The 16746-nt window shown below is 38.2% G+C and overlaps 1 non-coding gene across 1 annotated transcript; it reads left to right on the forward strand.

The window, feature by feature from the left end:
• Window positions 1-13552: 13552 nt before the first annotated feature.
• On the forward strand, window positions 13553-13659 carry LOC145625845 (small nucleolar RNA R71). The gene has a single exon (XR_014110744.1). It is a non-coding gene; the product is annotated as a small nucleolar RNA R71 (small nucleolar RNA).
• The last annotated feature ends 3087 nt before the right edge of the window (window positions 13660-16746 follow it).

Genomic DNA, 16746 nt, shown 5'->3' on the forward strand with positions numbered 1-16746 from the left:
TTGCTAATCCTCAATTAAGAATAAATGTTGTAATAGACTTGTATAAAAAGGTTGTTCATATAATTGTCTGTATTGTTTGATTTTTTAGAGTATGTTTGTACAAAATAAGTAAAGTTCGGAGTAATATTTATTTTGTATTTTTTTTTTGTACAAAAAAATTAATGTGGCAAAAAAGAGGAAATGGTTTTTTTTTTTTTTAAATGCAATATATATTCTTTTTTTTTTACAAAAATATTTAAGTGGCAAAAAATAGGAAATGAATTTTTTTTTTGAAAAAGATAACAATTGCAATTTATGTAAAAATTGATTTCAACGTAAAAACTATTGATTAGCCGCGATAATATTAGAATTTTTTGGAAGAAATATTATGCAATATTTATTCAGTATTTTTTTTTACCAAAAAAAAATAAAATTAGGTGGCAAAAAAAAGAAAAAAAAATATGAAGAACCTTTTTTTATTTTTTTAAAGAGAAAATTCTGTTTTTTTTTTTTTTTTTTTAAAAAAAAATTTATTATAAGATTAGTAAAAGAGATAAAATTAGAACTTAGTAAGATATAATTGAGAGTATTTAAATGATTGATTAAGATTAATTTGAAATACATTCATAAAATTTATACAGTGAACAAATACAATCAAATAATATAATCATTTAAAACCGATAATCAAAACTATCAAAAACCTTGAAACGTTCACTTTTTTTAGTCAATGTTTTTACCTTGATCAACATCTTTCAATATACATAACAAATTATAACCAATTCTATTACATAATATGATGGCGCATTCCTTATTCACTTAACAACTTACAGTAAATGATTGACGGGTAATACACTCAATCAGGACAGACAATATTGTAACAAAAGATAGACATTATGCATGTAATGTCTAATCGATAATGATCCCCTGCATCACAAACTCTTCTTCTTGCACTCTTCTAATCATTCACCCTATATCCATAGTTGATGATAGAAAACAACCTACAAAACAAACAAAAACAAGAAAAATAGTAAAAACAAAGAATAACAACAAAAATAAAAGAGAGAAAAGAAATGAGAAGCGAGGTTTAAAATCCGGGTTGCCTCCCGTAAGCGCTTTTGTTTAACGTCGTTAGCTCGACAATTACCACCCATTCAAGGTGGTTGTCGGAGAAGCAATGAGTGATCAAGACCAACAAAAGCACCATCAAAATACTTCTTGAGGCGATGGCCATTGACTTTAAACGAAGAAGAAGAATCCATCATTGAAACCTCTACAACACCACTTGGAAAGACACTATTGACCAAATAGGGACCGCTCCATCTTGACATAAGCTTTCCGGGAAACAACTTCATTTTTGAATTGCAGAGAAGAACTTTATCATCAACACAAAAATCTTTCTTCTCAATAAGTTTGTCATGTGTTTCCTTGGAACGAGCCTTGTACACACTAGCACAATCATAAGCATCAAGCCGAAGCTCCTCTAGCTCATGAAGATCCAACCACCTTTTCTCCCCCGCACTTGCCAAGTCAAAATTTATCATCTTAATTGCCCACAAAGCACGGTGTTCAATTTCAACCGGGAGATGGCATGACTTGCCATATACTAGGCGGTATGGAGTGGTACCTATGGGGGTCTTGAAAGTCATTTGATAGGCCCAAAGAGCATCATCCAATTTCTCCGACCAATCTTTTCGATTTCTCGCAACCGTCTTTTCAAGGATGAGTTTGATTTGATGATTAAAGACTTCCACTTGACCGCTCGATTGGGGATGATATGGGAGGCCAAATCTTTGATGGACTCCATGCTTCCTCAACACGTTTTGAAATTTATGGTGAATAAAATGAGAATCGTTGTCGCTTATCACTGCCTTCGGCACCCCAAATCTTGGAAAGATTATTTCCTTAAACAACTTCATAACAACCTTGTGGTCATTAGTTAGGGAGGCAATGGCCTCAACCCACTTAGACACGTAGTCGACTGCCACAAGGATAAATTGATTTCCGAAAGATTAAGAAAATGGCCCCATAAATTCAATACCCCATACATCAAATACCTCCAACTCGAGTATGGGTTGTTGAGGCATTTCGTTTCTCTTGGAGATGTTCCCAACTCTTTGACATTGATCACATGTCTTTACAAATCCCCATGAGTCCCTAAAGAGATGTGGCCACCACAAACCTCATTGAAGGACCTTAGTGGCGGTCTTAGAAACACCCATGTGGCCTTTGCTTGGATCCAAATGGCTCATTTTCAAAACATTAGGCACCTCTTCATTTGGCACACATCGTCTAAGTATGCCATCGACCCCTCGCTTGTATAAGATGGGATCATCCCAAACATAATGCCTTGCCTCTCTCTTGAGCTTATTTCTTTGATTCTTAGAAAATGAAGGAGGAAACTCCCCACATGCAAGGAAATTCACCAAATCGGCAAACCATGGGAGCTCCTTTGCTTCAATAGCATATAAGAAGTCATCAAGCATCTTATCCTCAATTGGAGAACCATCATCATGAATTTGAGAATCATCTAGATAAAAAAGATGGTCTGTCACAACATTCTCCGTTCCTCTTTTATCCCTAATCTCAATGCGAAGGTTTAAAGCTCAAGAACCCACCGGAACAACCTTGGCTTGGATTCTTTATTGGCAAAAAGATATTTGAGAGCCGCATGATCCATGAAGACTATGGTTTTGGAACCCAATAGATAACAACGGAACTTCTCAAAAGCATGAACTATAGCCAAGAATTCCTTCTCCGTTGTAGTGTAATTCCATTGAGCTCCATTAAGAGTCTTGAATATATAATAGATCACATGAAGCTTCTTGTCCACTCTTTGACCAAAATGATAAAAGAAGAGTATGAAAAATAAGGTGAAAATATCCTAAAACACTACCCTATGAGTGCCATAAATGACACTCATCAGTCTCACACGAAGATTTAAAAACATTTGGTTAGCTATTTAGGCAATGGTTGGCTTGTATGCGTAATAAACAACTTGGGGCTATTCTCACTAACCAAGCTGCTGCAATGCACAAGCCTTTGGCAGAAGTGATGCCTAATGCGCGCCATCGTTGGTGCACTTGGCACATAATGACGAATATCCCAGATAAGCTCGGAAAATGTGAACAGTAAGTAGTATTTCTTAATCTTAGAAGTCTGATAGTGTCACACATGGTGAAAAAAATATATGTGTATGAATAATGTGGTTGTGTATGAATAATTTGGTAATATAATTAACTTTTTGTTACTTTCCAGTAACTCTCGCTGATTTGTTTTTATACATGGTGTACAGTGTGGCAGTTGTAAGCATATGATTTTTTTTTATAATGCCTTGTTTATAGAAGTGCTATTGTGTATGCTTTATTTGGTCATATAATTAACTTTCTTTTACTGTCCAGTACATCTGGCTAATTTACTATGTGTATACATTATAAAAGTTTTTATAGATGGTATACTATGTGTATCAGTTATATCTGTTTTTATAGATGGTGTACTATGTGTAATTATATGCCTCTGTGTGAACCATATGCAATACTTGGTTTTTTTTTTTGTTTTTTTTAATGTTATTATATAGAGGAGAAGTGATTTTGTTTTTATAAGGACTGAATATTTGTGTGATTAAAGCATTTTTCAGCTATCATGACTTTAAGAGTCCTCTTAAGAGTCTTATTTATGAGAGCTTCATAGTTTGGGAGTTTGAGCATAGATGGTCAGACTTAATGAAGCAATATAGCTTAGAGGACGATGAATGGTTATGTGGGTTGTATGAGGAAAGGCATACGTGGGTCCTAGCCTTTATGAAGGAGCAATTCTGGGCTGGGATGAAGACAACGCAAAGGGTTGAAAGCATTTACAATTTTTAAATCATGATGAAAGGAATAAAATAAACAATTAAGATAAAGGGAAGAGAAATCGTTACCAAAATAAATCTGGAATTAAGAGTAGAATTAAGAACAAAGGTTTAAAGAAAGAAATCTAAGAGAACAATTAAGAGAGTAAAGAAAAAGTAAAAAGGAGAAGAAGAGATTCTAAAATCGTATTACCGAGGACTATTTATACTCCGTACAAAAATCCTAAACTAAAACAAACTAAAACGACGTTAAGCGTCCACTAATAAATACACGCGCCCGATCGGGCGAGGCACCGCCCGATCGGGCGCGCCTTTTTAGCCCTACAACTAATCTCGCGCCCGGCCGGGCACGTCACCGGGCGCCAGCCTAAGCTTCTCCCGCCCGGCCGGGCGTGCCTCCAGGCGCCAGCCTCTTTGGTCGGGCGACTCATTTGGGCCACTATTTGGACTACGATTGGGCTTTAATTCTTCGGGCCAATCTGGGTTTCCTCCTTCGGTCTTGAATACTCGGTCCAAATGCCCTGGTATCACCAATACCGAGCCCTTAATCACCAGTTCGATGGCTCTCACCGGCCCTGGGCTATAGAATCTGGTCGTGCTTCTCCAATGTTCGTGATTGCTCCAAAATATCTCGGGAAAAATACTCCAAAAGCATAAATCCCTGCAAAAGTCAACCAACTCTACGAAAACACTAGAAAACACCAATTAGTAATAAAAGTGGCTCTAAAGAACCAAAAACACTACTAATTATGACCAAGGGACGGGGGTAAAATACTGTATAAAATAGACACATCAAACTCCCCCAAGCCAAACCTTTGCTTGTCCCTAAGCAAAGATCTCATCAATGAATCAATAAATATACTTCACCCCAAAAAGTAAAAATCAAGCACAAACGATTCAGGGTAAATAAAATAAACATGCTCCAAAGTCAACCAATCAAATCCATCCAATTACCTTTCTTCCCTAACAATTGTCAAATAGAGCAAACCACAAGAGCATATAAAATTCAAGACTAGTGCTCACACACTCAACTCTCATTTATGTGGCAAGTAAAAGATGTACTCGATCGCTCTCCATCCAACCCCTTTATGTGAACAATACCCTCCCAACTCACACTCTCGTGTGTATAAAACAATGAACGCTCAATCCTACTAGTCGACTCGAAATATGCCAAATCATAACTTGCATTGATAAACAACACTTTCACATTCATATAATTCTATGCACAAAGGTCAGAAGGTCTTTAAAGCTTGTAATGTGAGGCTAGGGTAAAGGGTAGGATAAATTTGGGAATAAGTGAGAGAAAAACTATGCTTAAAGGAGCCATATCCTAATAAAACCCATGATCAAAATAAATAGTGATCATACATCTCCTACATAACCAACTCTAACATCAACCAAATATACTCCAATCATAATAAATAAACCCAACTCTTACAATTTCACTCATAAGATATAATGATAAAGAAGTGGAGTGAATAAACAAACTTATTTTCCAAACTTGAATATTTTTCATTGAAGCTCTATTATTTTTCTTTTGATCACCCTCCAACTAGAACATTTGAATATTTTTTTTCTTTTGAAGTTCACTTATTTTTTTTCACATTTTTTTTTCTTGAACTTCTCTTTTTTTCATAATATCATGCTTAATTTTTCAAGAAAATATAACTCTCAAACTCATCAAAAATAAACATGAATAAAAACAAAACAACTTCTCAAAGTCCCACCCGAGCTGTGCAAATAATAAGCACACTACAAACTCCCTCACCTCACTCACTAATAGCTCCCCCAAGCCAAGCTTGGGACTAGTAACCAATGGGGCAAAATAAGCTTGTAATATGGCTAATAAACAACAAAAAGTCAAGGCAACAACATGGGTAGCAAGAAGGGAACAAATGTATCTACAATATCTGGAGGCTACCTAAAAGAATAAATTCCTTCGTCCTCCACAATGTGCATAATAATGAATCATATAAAAATTACTAATAGTTGCAAACCAATACTCAAACTCATTGACATACCAGGAACTATGGAACTATCACACATTCCTTACCAAATCAACTATTCAAGCACTATATTCCCAACTAGTTGGACAAAATTGACGCATATAAAGGTTTCAAGGCAATCAAACATCAAATCATGATCAACTAATCCACAATGCCTATCATCAAATACCAAGAATCAAAACAATTTTCTCAAGTAGGGGCACAGGGAAGCATAATTTACAATTCATTGGAACGTATTTTTAAATTTTTTTTATTTTTCAATTTTTTTGTATTTTTATATATATAAGAAAGCAATAAAACCAACCTAGAAAGCAAGAAATCTAACCTAAGAAAACACACCAAAAATAAAAGAAAAGAGAAAAAGAAATATACCAAACCAAAATCTCCCCCAAGCCAGAATCAGACAATGTCCTCATTGGCTCGGGAACTAGCCCAGCATAGCTAGTCCTGATCATCCTCATCCATCGAGCCGAAACCCGCACCTCCACTGCCACCTGAACCACCTGCACCAGAAGAGCTACCGCCAAAATAATCAGCGTGAAAACTCCCTCCCCCCGCCGGTCCCCCGAAAGGAATGTCCTGGCCGTACCCAAAGAAAGAAGAATAGTCAGTGTAAATACCACGGGCAGTGGGATCCCTATCGTATCCCTGGGGTGGAGGCTGAAACCAGTCAGGGTGAATAGCGTCGTCGGGAATGTTGCCCCGACGAGCATAATCATCGTACATAGGGTAGAGAGTTATACCCTGGTTCCTCTCTAGGTACCCTAACCTCTAGTCTAAGGAGCCTACCATCCTCCTAAGGTCAGTATGGGAATGCTCGATACGTCCTAGGGCCTGACCTATACTCTGAAGATCCCAAACTGGGTCAGAGTCAACATGAGGGATGGAGTGGGACATACGAGGTGGAGAGAAAGCCACCTCGGGCTGTGGCTGGGGTGGTGGAACTGGTGGTGGTGGTGCCTGCCCCCTAGCGTTGGCAACTAAAACATCATAAGTGTAAGAAGATTGCCCTGGGGGAAAGGCGGTCAAGTTAGGACTGGGAAGGGGAAAAATGGGCAAAGGTTGCTCGCTCCCTGTCCGAATACACCAAAAGGGTGTCTGCTCGCTATCCGGTCTAACCCACCCCACATCCTCAAAATACTTAGCAGTCATATAGGTATCTGGTCCACAGTTGGTCAGCTGGTGGGGTCTATTTACTACAAAACCGACCTTTTTCACTGCTATTCGAGTGATAAGGCCACCTAAACGGATAGGGATCTTGGAAGTGGTGCTGGTTGTGGCATGCCTACTCAAATGGTGAACTATAAACCTACCTATGTTCAATTTCTCGTACCCGTACACATAGTGTCCTATGACAGCTAGTTCGTTAGATTGAGCGTTATGGGGCTCGGCCCTACCTAAAAAACACAAACCCACAAATCTTTGCCAGATTTTTGGGACAGGGTGGTGAATAGGTTTGGTACTAGCATGTTGGGGGTCAGAGGGTAGGCAAACCAGTCAAAGCATAATATAAGTCACCCATTTTATAGTCCGCATGCCACTGGTGAGATAATTCAGAATTTAATTCAAAAATTTTACAAAATTCTACAAAAGTTAAACTAATATTTCTATTGTTTAACCTGAAAAATAAATTTGGCCCATTTCTACTACTAACAACATGGAAAGTGGACAGGAATTCACAAGTAAGTTCTCGGTATGTAGGATAGTGCATATCAACAAATTTTCTCATGCCAATGTCATTCAAAAATCGTTTTACAAAATCATACAAACCAAATGATTCTAGGGTAGGGCGGTGTAACCACCGAGAAGGAATTACCTCACGATCGATTAAGTGCTCTAGCCGTTCCTTTTGCTCTCGGCTCACAATCCGGATTGTCAGCCAGTACGGGAGTTGCAAGTCCGGGTCGTATTCCTCCCTCGAACTGGAGCTCCTACCAAAAATGGACCTAGCCCTCTTTGAAGCCATGTTTAAGAAATGGGTTTGAAAATTTATTGAATTAAATCTGAATAAATTTTATATGAAAGTGTAGAGGATGAAGAGAGGATCACAAATATGTAACGAGTTTTGAATTTGGGTAAGAAATGGAGGAGAAATCTTAGAGAGAAGGTAGAGAGAATTTGAGTTTTAGAGAGAGAAAGTTATGAAAGTAAGAAGAAATGAAGGAAGAAAGAAGGAAGGGAGGAAGAAAATGACGCGGACGCCACTCGCGCCTGGTCAGGCGGTGGGTCGCCCAGTCGGGCGATCTGGGATATGTTTGCATGCTGATTCTCGCACCCGGTCGGGCAGCCTTCGCCCGGTCGGGCGATCTAATTTATCCAGAATCCGTATCTTTCGCGCCCGGTCAGGCGCCGTTCGCCTGGTCGGGCGATCTAACGATCCGATTTCTCCAACTCTCGCGCCTGGTCGGGCGATCTGTAGCTCTAAAATTACGCCCTTCTCGCGCCCGGTCGGGCGAGGCTTGCCCGATCGGGCGAGGCTTGCCTGATCGGGCGGACAACTAAGTCCGTAAACGACAAGTTTCGCGCCCGATCGGGCGCCACTCGCCCGGTCGGGCAAAATTACTCTATCTCTAGACCTTGCTCTCGCGCCCGGTCGGGCGAGCTTCACCCGATCGGGCCCGAGGCTAGATCGTCTAACTATCATTCTTCTTCTTATCTCCAAAATTTTGCTAACTCTTTTCTTCAAACCTGTACAAACACTCATAAGACTCATTAAATTCCCTCATCTCTCCTCTCATAAGGAAAAAGGAAATAAAAACTAGTCTAAAAAGCATTAAAAATACGGGTTGCCTCCCGCAAAGCGCTGGTTTATTTAGGTCCCGCACGACCTTCTTACTATAATACCCCGTATTTTTATGTATTTTTATAAAGTATTTAAGTATTAATAAAATGTATTGTCAAGGGCTTAATTAAATATTTTAAAGGGTGAAAGTATTTTAAATATAAAGTTTTATAAAAGTAAAATAAGTTTTGGGCCAAACGTTTATTAATTATTGGGCAATGTAAATGATTCCTACATACTCTTATTGGGATAACCCATTCCAAAACCCATAACTTAAGCCCTATTCCATACTCAAGCCCACATTTTTATAAGCCCAAACTTAACCCTACACTTTTTACTCTATAAATACCCCATGAATCCCCAAAAATTTCCCACACAAAAAGGTTAGTCTTATTTTCTCTCTCCTTTGTTTTATTAATTTGTGTAATTATAATTATTGATTTATGGGTTTTGATTTTATTAAATTGTATTTTGATGATTGAACTTTATAATTTTCAGATTTTGTAAATTTTATAACCTAGGGTTTTTAATTATTGAAATTCATGATTTTAGGGTTTTTATGAATAATTGATTTAGGGCTTTTATAATAATGATGTTTTGAAATTTTGGTGATTATAACTACTTATTAGTTTAACTTAATTCCAGATTTATTTTGAACACGCAAAATTCATGTTTCAATAATTAGATTTCCGTTCGTTAATATTAATCTCGTTTTAATCCCGATCAGGTTCTAAACCCCCCCCCCCCCCGATTTTGATAAAATAGTAGTGGTTTTCGAGTATAAACAACGTTTTAAGAAAGACTCACTACCTTTGGTAGTGAGCACCACCCTCTCGTGGCCAAATTCAGCCTCTAAATACGATTTTCGAGCGGTTTTTTATTTTTAACGAAGTTTTTTTTTATGCTTTAAATTTTATCTTTGAGTTTAAAAGGGGTAAGAGATAATTTAATGTTTCTATGGATAATTTAAGTATAAAGATGTATTTTGATGAAGTTTTAAAGGATTTTTGATTAGTTTAAAATGTTGGAATTTTATTTAAAGTAGTATAATTGTGATTTTTAATAAAAGGGTGTGATTATCCATTAAAAAGGAGTTTAATTAGGGGTTTTTAAATAATTTTCAGATTATTATAAGTTATTTAAAGTGAGTTTAAGTTGCTGGAAATTGTGTATACAAGGGTAATTAATATAGTATTATTGTCCCTTTATGTAGGAGACTTGGTTCGAGAATTGTTGTAGAGTACTCGATTATTTTAAGAGCTTATTTGAGGTACGTTCGCCTACTTAGCATATTTTTATGATGTAGAATCATGCTAGGTTTAATTTCAATCAATTACAAGTAGTATCATGCTAAGGTTTATGTATTGAATCGTGAATTATTGGTGTTGGTGATTGAATTGTGAAGCATGAATTATTTGTGAAGGTTTATGGATTGGAAAAATTATATTTTGGCATGATTATATGGACTACATATTTATTTATGGCATGATAGAGAGCATGTTTAATTAAACTAATTGTTTAATTATGTTTGGAATATTGAGAAGAAATTTTATTATGGTTCATATAATTTTTATTGATGCTTTAAGCATGAGAAAGGAGCTATATAAGTGTCTATGTACACAAGGAATAAATTGTATGTTGGTGCCTTTGTGCACTTAAGGTGTTTTAACACCGAGGTATAGGATTGTTGGCGCTTTATGCGTGTAAGGTGTCTTCGACACTGAGGTAGAATTAAAAAGGGTTCAACATTAAATATTATGTGGTCACTAATGATTCAAGAATTAAATTGGTATATTTGTTTGATTGAATAATTATTGTTGATTGACTTATTATGCCTTGAGAGTCATCACCAAGTCTAATAATGTGTAAATAACGTAAAGTGAAAGAGATTACGCAGCAAAACTCTTGGAACGTATATACCTTGAGTATGAACATAAGGGGGGAGTTATGTGACTTTATATTTGATCATAACTTCTAACGGAGTACAGGACGCTGTATATTCCTTTTTATTATTATGCGCTGGAATTCCGCCACCTATGTGTGGCACAGGTTTGTTGCTGGCACGGTTAGCTCCCGTGTCAGTTAACCCCAATTTATTTGGGATAGGTATAGTTGGAAACCCGTTCGATGCGTAATCAACGCTAAATGAATTATTTAGTGTCTAGTTAGAGTGTCTTGTTGATTGTTGTGTGTGCTTGTAAACAGGTGCAATGAGGTAAGTGTGTGTGATGATATGAGAATGCATGTTAGTGTGTTTAATTACGCTTATGTACTCAGCTTTGCTGATTGTGTGTGTTGTTTGTGTCTGGCCATGTCTTTATTTTGGCCCTACGATGATCCATTTTAATGGGGAGTAGTGGGGGCAAGTAGAGATACACTTTTCAGGTATTGAAGCATGTTCATGACGGGGCATGACTGAAGAGAGAATCATGCTAGCTTCCATTAGGATATGATGTGTTTTATGCATTAAATATTTTATTATATTACTTTATGGACTAACACAAAGGTTTGGTTGTTTCGGTTTTGAATAAGGGCCTTAAATGGTTCCAAGTTGTAGTGGATTTTATTTGACTTTGGGTTTGTTGATTTTCAACTTTACTTTCGTTGGTTTGGTTTTTAAATTGGGTTATTTAAATAGTTTTGGTTTTCAAGTCTTCCGCTGTGTATCTTTGATAGTTGCCTTAGCCGTTTTCACGGTGGCGGTAATGTCTTAGATATTCCTATTTAAAGTTTTATACAGGGCAAAACAGGTATTTTAAAATAAAGGAATTTCTAGGGTGTTACACTTACCAAGTACAATATCTAGGACCCTTGGCCTAACGCTCGATCGGGTGGTTTCTCACCCGGTCTAGCGGTGTTCAGGCTGCGATGCGGCTTCCTGACATACCCTGTGGGACGCCAAATAACCTTATCTGGTGGATCCTCCTTGACTTGGAATGGTGGATCTTTAATGCTACGCACTAAAGATCCTCCTTTGATCGAGGATTGCTTCAAATTTTCCTTGCGTGCAACACTTTCAACTCGATCTGGCGGAACACTTACCGTAGGCTCGATTCGCACAACTTGCTCGATCGGTTCCACCTGTTCATCCTCGAAACCAAGACCAACAATGTAGAGTGCTCTTTCTATTGCATCGACTTCCTTCTGCCATTTGTCTATCTCATCTGAAAATTATGCAACACAAGATACCGCCTCCAAGGGATCTTTTTCAAGAGCTTGGGGCTTGTTAGAATAATTTACAACCACATTAACACTGAAACATTTCTCCTCAGTCATGGAGCTTTTAGGGGCATTATTCAGATTAAAAACAACTTTATCATCCCATACTGATAATGTTAACTTACCACTTCTTACATCTATGACTGCTCCTGTAGTGTTAAGGAATGGTCTACCCAAAATAATTGGGGTTTGCATATCCTCAGCCATATCAAGAACAACAAAATCTACAGGTATGTAAAATTTACCTACTCTAACGGGGACATCCTCTAAAACACCTAAGGGGTATTTGAAAGAACGGTCGGCCATTTGTAGGGTTATGTTGGTAGCTTTTAATTTACCCATATTCAACTTAGAACACACAGATAATGGCATGACGCTAACACTAGCACCCAAATCACATAATGCATTATCAATCAAGAGATTGCCAATATGACAAGGGATAGAAAAACTACCCGGATCTTTTAATTTAGGTGGAGACTTATTTTGAAGTACGGCACACACTCTGCAGTGAAAGCTACTGTCTCTACCTCACTAATAGACCTTTTTCTCGTCAATATTTCTTTCATAAATTTTGCATACGAGGGAATTTGTGTGATCAATTCAGTAAAGGGAACTGTTACCTTCAAATCTTTTACCACCTCCAGGAACTTACCAAACTGCTTATCCAAATTTGTCTTCAATTGAATATTGGGGAATGGGAGTTTGATAATTGGCTTTGGAGCATTATTACTCTTTTCTGGAGTAGCCACCTTCTCTGGAGTTGTACCCTGCAATGTAGAATTAGATATGTTAGTATTATCCTTTAGCCCTGCAGGGCTATCAACTACATTGTTTGGTTTAACGGAATCAAGATTAGCATTATTTAATAAAACAGGTTTATCAACTCTGGGCATAGAGGGCCCTTCATAGTTTGAACCACTCCTTAGAGTAATTGCAAATTCTTGATCCGTAGGTCGGGTTGGCTGCGCCGGCAGAGCTCCCTATTGGCGGGCTTGTAGGGTAGCGGAGAGTTGCGCAATTTTATTATCTACAATTTTATTATGCGCTAGAATTTGATCAATTGTCGCATCTCTGCTCTCCATGTGCTTTCGCATATTAACCAACATTGCTCTAATTTCCACCAGAGAAGGGTCAGAAGATGAGGAGGGTTGTTGTGGTTGGTTCTTCTGGCTAACATTGGGGTGATAATATTTCTGCTGTTGTTGCTGTGGCACCTGTGGTTCTTGTGGTGGTGGGTTTTGAACATTAGTGCTCCGGTAGGAAAGGTACGGATGATTCCGGTACCCTGGATTGTAAGTGTTGGAGTATGGGTTATTCTGCCTATAAGCTTGGAAGGCATTAACTTGCTCCACGGAACTCCTGTAATCTTGCTCCCAATGACATACAATACCACAATTTTCACATAAAGCCTCATTAGAATTATTATTAATCGCAGAAACATTGGCTACATTAGCAGTGCTCAGATTATCTAATTTTTGGCAAATAAAGGTTAGTTGAGCTTGCAAAAAGGATACAGAGTCGACACTATGCTTCCTCTTGTTAGCAAATCCTCTAGGATTCCCATATTGGGAATTGTGTATCGCCATGTCTTCAGTAACCTGACCTGCATCTTCAACATCAAGATTCATAAACCTCCCACTAGCTGTAGAGTCTAAAAATATTCGAGAAGAATTTCCAAGGCCATTATAAAAGGCTTGAATTAACTGCCATTGCGCTAAATTATGGTGGGGGCAATCTCTTTGTAAATCCTTGAACCTCTCCCAAGCCTCATATAAAGATTCATCGGCTTCTTAGGCAAAATTCTGGATCGCACTCCGTAGTACGGTTGTTCTCTCTGCAGGGTAATACTTGTTATAGAAATTCAAAACAAGAGTTTCCCAGTCAGTTATACCAAGTGTAGTTCTATTTAATCCATTAAACCACAATTTATCTTTTCCAGTTAAAGAGAAGGGAAAGAGAATCTCCCTAATTTGGTCTTGAGTGACCCCGGCTTGCCTGATGGTGTTGCAATATTGACAATAATCGACAATGTGAAGATTCGGGTCTTCACCCTTGGCTCCACTGAATTGATTCCTTTTTATCATCGTTATAAATTGAGGTTTAATTTCAAATTGAACCCCATCAAGAGCCGGAGTAGGGGTGAGATGTGGAAAATCCGTAAGCTTTGGTTGTGAATAATCACTAAGCTTCTTTGGAGCCGTCATCTCTGATTTTGGGTCTGATGATGTCTCTGAATCGCTAGAACCAGTTGGAGGATCGCGGTGATTATTGTTATTATCACCAGAATCCGCCAGGATTTGCTTGTAGAAATTTTTCTGTCTATGGAAGGAACGTTCGATCTTAGGATCGAATGGGATGTAACCTAATCTGGAACACCTGGGCATAAACAAAAACTAGAAGCAAATGTGAGATTTGTATTAATCAGATTATAAAAGGGAAATAATCTAGACTACAAAAACAATCAGAAATAAAAATATAACCGTTTCCCCGGCAACGGCGCCAAATTTTGACAGGGTAAAGTCGTATCCCCTAATCAAAAGTAATACCTAAATCCTCTAACTAAAGTAGATAGGGAAGTAGGGTCGATCTCCACAGGGAAACAGGTCTTTCTATTCCTAATTAACTAAAGTAATCTAAATTATAAAGTAACCAATATTTATATTTGAGAATGAAACTAAAATACAAAGAATGAGAATAGGGAGAAAACAATATATAAAAGGATCTAGGGCATAGGTTCACCAATAAATAATACTCTAGGGTAAAACATAATAATCATTCATCAATGCATATATTAATCAGATTATAAAGGGCTTTCGCTACGTATTATAATCACACAATTAATTTACTGGTATTAAATCTCATCTTTCGAATCTCGAATTAACCATTTATAAATTAACCTGCCTATTGAAACTAGACCTAAACATTAATTCTCATCTGTCGAATCTCTAATCAATATTGTTAAACTCATGCATAAAAGATCAGGCCTAATCTAGTCACAGAGCATTAAATCAATCAATAGGAAATTAATTTAGCATTGATAATTAACAACAACAAATTACCCCTTCATATTATTTATGGATCCCCTTAAACCCTAGAAATAAAACTACTCACACATATTTAAATCTAAACTAATCAAAACAATAAAATAAATCATGATGAAAGGAATATAATAAACAATTAAGATTAAGGGAAGAGAAATCGTTACCAAAATAAATCTGGAATTAAGAGTAAAATTAAGAACAAAGGTTTAGAGAAAGAAATCTAAGAGAAAAATTAAGAGAGTAAAGAAAAAGTAAAAAGGAGAAGAAGAGATTCTAAAATCGTATTACCGAGGAGTATTTATACTCCGTACAAAAATCGTAAACTAAAACAAATTAAAACGACGTTAAGCGTCCACTAATAAATACACGCGCCCGATCGGGCGAGGCACCGCCCGATCGGGCGCGCCTTTTTAGCCCTACAACTAATCTCGCGCCCGGCCGGGCACGTCACCGGGCGCCAGCCTAAGCTTCTCCCGCCCGGCCGGACGTGCCTCCGGGCGCCAGCCTCTTTGGCCGGACGGCTCATTTGGGCCACTATTTGGACTACAATTGGGCTCCAATTCTTCGGGCCAATCTGGGTTTCCTCTTCCAGTCTTGAATACTTGGTCCCAATGCCCCGGTATCACCTATACCGAGCCCTTAATCACCAGTTCGATGGCTCTCACCGGCCCTGGGCTATTGAATCTGGTCGTGCTTCTCCAATGTTCGTGATTGCTCCAAAATATCTCAGGAAAAATACTCCAAAAGCATCAATCCCTGCAAAAGTCAACCAACTCTACGAAAACACTAGAAAACACCAATTAGTAATAAAAGTGGCTCTAAAGAGCCAAAAACACTACTAATTATGACCAAGGGACGGGGGTAAAATACTGTATAAAATAGACACATCAGTAAATTTCTTGGGCAAAGCGAGCAGTAGCGGGTGCTCGGGGTGCACATAGGTGTAGGTAGGATCACCCTTATAGTCGCTCCCACTAGGAACACAGTAATCATAGTTACCGTACTCGTCGGGGAATGAGCCAGTCTCGGTGTTGGACCTCGAGGGTCCTTGCCTATATGGATATGTAGGTACCCCATCACCCCCAAAAGATGGTATAGGACCATGTTGGGGTGGAAAGTAAGGGTAGTTAGCCGGGGGAGTGATATCTTCCCGGTTAACACCCGCATCATATAATTCTTGTTGTTAGAGAAACATACCTTGTTTCATCTCCGAAATTCCCCTCATTTGATTTTAGAGGAACTCAAAATCTTTATCGTACATACCCTCCAACAGGATTTGCATACCCTTCATTGGAGCACTAAGGGTATACAAGTCGGAGCTAGCATATTAGTGTTGTTGTTCTTGATGATGTTGTTGTTGTTGTTATTGTTGATGTTGATGCGGAATTTGTTGTTGTTGATGTTGTTGCGGCGGCTCTTCTTCTTCTTCTTCTTCTTCACCCATCTCTTCATCATCAACATAGTAGGGAGGGCGGTGACTCTAGGGGACTTGCCAAATATTCGCCACATTCTTGCGGTGGAGGGAAATTAAGGAGGGGTTAGGGAGATAACACCAATGCTTGTTATCCCTAAGCCAATCAAACACCTCGTTATCATTGTTCTTTGCCAAAACCTGAATTTTCTTTAATTTCTTGATGTCGAGGTAGAGAGAATTAACATCTCCCACCGGAGTACAAGACGGCAAATAGTGATTGAGCTCAAGGTTGGTCACGAGCCTTGTGACCATACTACCACATGGAATCTCGCCGGATTCCCTATCTTGCAAACCTTGGCAATACTTCACAAAGGTCTACCCCAAATTTAAGCGACCTCGGTATTCCTCACGAGTAGCCACCCAAAGAATCCGAAGCTCCAACTGACTCATTTTGC

The sequence above is a fragment of the Chenopodium album genome, chromosome 3, assembly GCF_948465745.1.
Source record: "Chenopodium album chromosome 3, dcCheAlbu1.1, whole genome shotgun sequence".
Taxonomy (NCBI): domain Eukaryota; kingdom Viridiplantae; phylum Streptophyta; class Magnoliopsida; order Caryophyllales; family Amaranthaceae; genus Chenopodium; species Chenopodium album.